Source organism: Arachis duranensis, chromosome 4 (assembly GCF_000817695.3).
Source record: "Arachis duranensis cultivar V14167 chromosome 4, aradu.V14167.gnm2.J7QH, whole genome shotgun sequence".
NCBI classification, from domain to species: Eukaryota; Viridiplantae; Streptophyta; class Magnoliopsida; order Fabales; family Fabaceae; genus Arachis; species Arachis duranensis.
In genome coordinates this window covers 88,368,083-88,371,876 of record NC_029775.3, presented here as the reverse complement: position 1 = coordinate 88,371,876, position 3,794 = coordinate 88,368,083, and positions in this window count along the sequence as shown.

The following is a 3,794-nucleotide window of genomic DNA, read 5'->3' as shown; positions in this document are numbered from 1 at the left end:
TTACACATCACATTTCAACATTTTCCATTATTATCCATTTAACACATTCATTCATTAATCATATATGCATTTATACTCAGCCATAATCAATAATGACTTTGCCGTGACCCGGCAATAACTCAGCCACCCGGCTCATGGTCCAATCAAGAACCATCCATTTATCAATAAATATAGTCCTTCGGCTCATGGCATACACGGTACTCCCACCGTCATCCTCCATATCTCATATAATCATCGTTGATCATAACTTTTCCCCTTGCTTCACTCGCAAGTTACCACATTCCCTAGCTCCTTTCTCATTGCTAGGCATATCATAATGATTTAATACATAAGGGGTGAGATCGGAGGCTTAGAAGTATGAGATTTGGCTTTTAATACTCAAAAATCAACTTTGGGATGAAAACAGGGCCACGCGTACGCGTACTCCACGCGCACGCGTGGATGCCCACAAAGCTCATCGACGCGTATGCGTCATACACGCGGACGCACGGATTGAAACACAGCCAGACGACGCGTAAGCGTCAGCCACGCGTACGCGTGGGTGTATTTGCGCCCCAGGCACAAAACTGGCATAACTCTGGCATAACTCTCGGGAAAATGGCTGGGCATTGGGTGCAGCGCATCGACGCGCACGCGCACACCACGCGCACGCGTGGATGGTGCCTTCTCGAAGAACGACGCGTACGCGCCAAGTGCGCCTACGCGTGGAGGGTCATTCTGCTAAAAAAATGTCTAAGTTAAAAGCTGCGGAATTCACAGATTCAACCCCCAATCTTCCAACGGACATAACTTTCTCATTTTAAATCGTTTTTCACCCGTTCTTCGAACGGCATAGACATCCCGGATCCAATTTCATTTCTAAATAGATTTGTCACAAAACAGAGATCTGTAGTCCAAGTTATGTCCCGTCAAAGTATGCCCAAAAACCATGTTTTTCATATAAAACCACAAAAGCCATTTTCAACCCTTTTTAAAATCAACCAAAACATGCTAGTTTCAACCCTTTTTGAAATCAATCAAAATATACCAAAATAAACATCAAGCCTCCTCAACTCATACATTAACACTTTACCACGATTCACAAAACCGCCATATAACCATCTTTACCAATTTCAAGCAAATGGCTAAACTACAAACATATCAACATGTCATACATCATTCCTCATCTTAATTTCCAACAATACTATTTCCAATCAACCATCATTATACATAATCAATATCATAATCACTATCATGTGGTTTCACCCACAAATCAACCTTAATCATTCCTCAAGCATATATCACAATATATATACCTCTTATGCATCATCATACCATCAAGACATCAATAATCATAATCACATATATGACCACATAATATTTCTCAACCCAAAACCAAACATACCTCATCTACATAATTTCACCTTCCAACTCCTCAAATCTTATTATTCAACAATCAACCCAATCATCCGCATATTCATTATATGAAATTCATCCACTCACTTATGTCATCATACAATGCACACATCAACTTACCTCCCTTACCTCTTTCTGGCCTCCGGCCCAATTTCACAATTTAAATGCATAAACCACAAATTAATACTCATTACCCAATACATCAAATTTTCAATACACCAAGCATACAAGGCCACACAATTCTCAACCCAATCATCAATTCACATTACATACCAACTATGCATATTAGCATCAACCATTTACACAATCCAAACTTAATCTTAGGGGCATTTAGCCTAGGAATTCTCATCACACCATACGGTACTTAAATGAAACTTAAACCGTACCTCTTGTAGCCAAATCAATTGAGCCTCTTCTTTGGAAGTCTCCACCAACCTTAGCCCCAAGCCTCACCAAAGCTCCTCAAGCAAAACTAATCTCCCAATTGTGCATCCAAACCATCAAATACACTAACATAACCAATATCACATACATACATCAACCTAGGGCTCATAAAAATGACAAATCACAAGGGTTTGAGCACTTCTTACCTCATCCCATATGAAGTAGGGATAGAACTCACTTAGAATCCATGTTGGAGTATCCCTAAACACCCAAAATCACAAGATTTCAACACTAACTTTCCAAAAACGTGTAACAGTGGGAAATTTCGAAAACTGGGCAGAGATGAATGGAATACTCACCACAAAACTTAGATAGAAATGTAGAGGATGAGAAGAGTGACGCGTGGCCGTAAACGGCTCGTCAATCGGAGCTCCGTAGCTCAAGTTATGGTGATTTGAAGATCAAAGAGAGTTAGGTTTTCTCTCTTCTCTTCTCTCTTCTTTATTTCAGCGCCCCAACCTCTCTTTTAGGGTAAAATGAGCTGAAATGATCATAACTAATGTTTATATATGTTGGGTCTTGAGCCCACTTAGACCCAGTTCACTTATTTTTGTCCGTTGGCCCAATTTTGGACCAAAACCTTTAAGATTAGCGCTCTAAATCGCACTTCAGATATTTCTACCTCCCCTAATTATAATTCCTCATTTCTTAATCTTATTTACTCATAATCAATTTTCTCAGCTGCAGTACCAGACAGGTCTCAGCCGGTACTGCCGATCAAAATTCTACTGCGCGCTTTTACGCAGAAAACTATGTCTTCCGACTCGGAAAAATTCACTGAATCCAAATATCATATTGAAATCATGAAATTCCAATTGCCAAATCTTCCAACCATATTCGCTCCTATTTAACTTATTATTTAATTAATTTCGATTAGACCGGGTATTACATTCTACCCTCCTAACAGAAATTTTCGCCCTCGAAAATTCCATCTATCACTACGAGTACGCGAGCATAGTCTTCCTTTATATCAAATGCATAACAGTTCCAAGGTCCTTTTACTCTGCGCGCTTCCGTTGCCGCGCTCTGATTTCTCTATTCCTGAGGGCCTCGGTCGTTCGTTCAATGCCGACCAACAGCCTCGTTCCTTACTTTTACCATCTCATCAACTCACACCCTATTAAATCTAAATCATGTCATCAATAATATTGCCATCATCGTTAATCATAGACATCATCCCACATTACTATAATCAATCAAAGCTTTTTTCGTTTTTAGAATTCAATGAGTTTGGACTAACAAGCTGACAAACTCTTAAGAATCCGCTTTCCTTTACTAATTTATAAAAGCTTTCGAGACACATCTCTTCTGTTGAAGTTACTCAGATCAAAAATCATTTTCAAAAATATAACCAACACTCCTTCAAATTCTTGGAGAAATTCAACAGCACCTCCCCAAAAGTTGGAGTTTACCACCCGTCACGGGTTCCCTCAAACCAATCTCAGTACCACATCAGTATTGCAATTTAAAGGTTTCCAAACGATTCCTCTGAAACCGATCATTACAAATCTTGATCTAAATCCAAGGTCACCGTGACCAAACATCATAGCACTCATCTCTCGAACACGACGACTTGCACTCAATCATCATCTAAATCCGATTACACATCGATGATAATTTTCTCATCCGTTTCAGAACCATCAAGGCTCACAGCCACAATTTAACTTGACCGACAATTCAAATCAACGTTTCCAAATCCATTATTTAGGACCATCCCTTATCTATTTAAATCAAAGGAACTAAAGTCACGGGTTCAATCCATTTCACCAAAAATCCAAAGGTCAACCAACTACATAACAAACGCAACGCATAATTCTCAACAGAAAATCATTTACATCACAGGCATTTATCTATTTATATTAAGGCAAATCCTTACTCGGACCATCCGGTTTGCTTCTCAGTCTAATATTAAGCTCGACAGTCCCAGTTCTACTGTACATGCGGTATTATAAAAT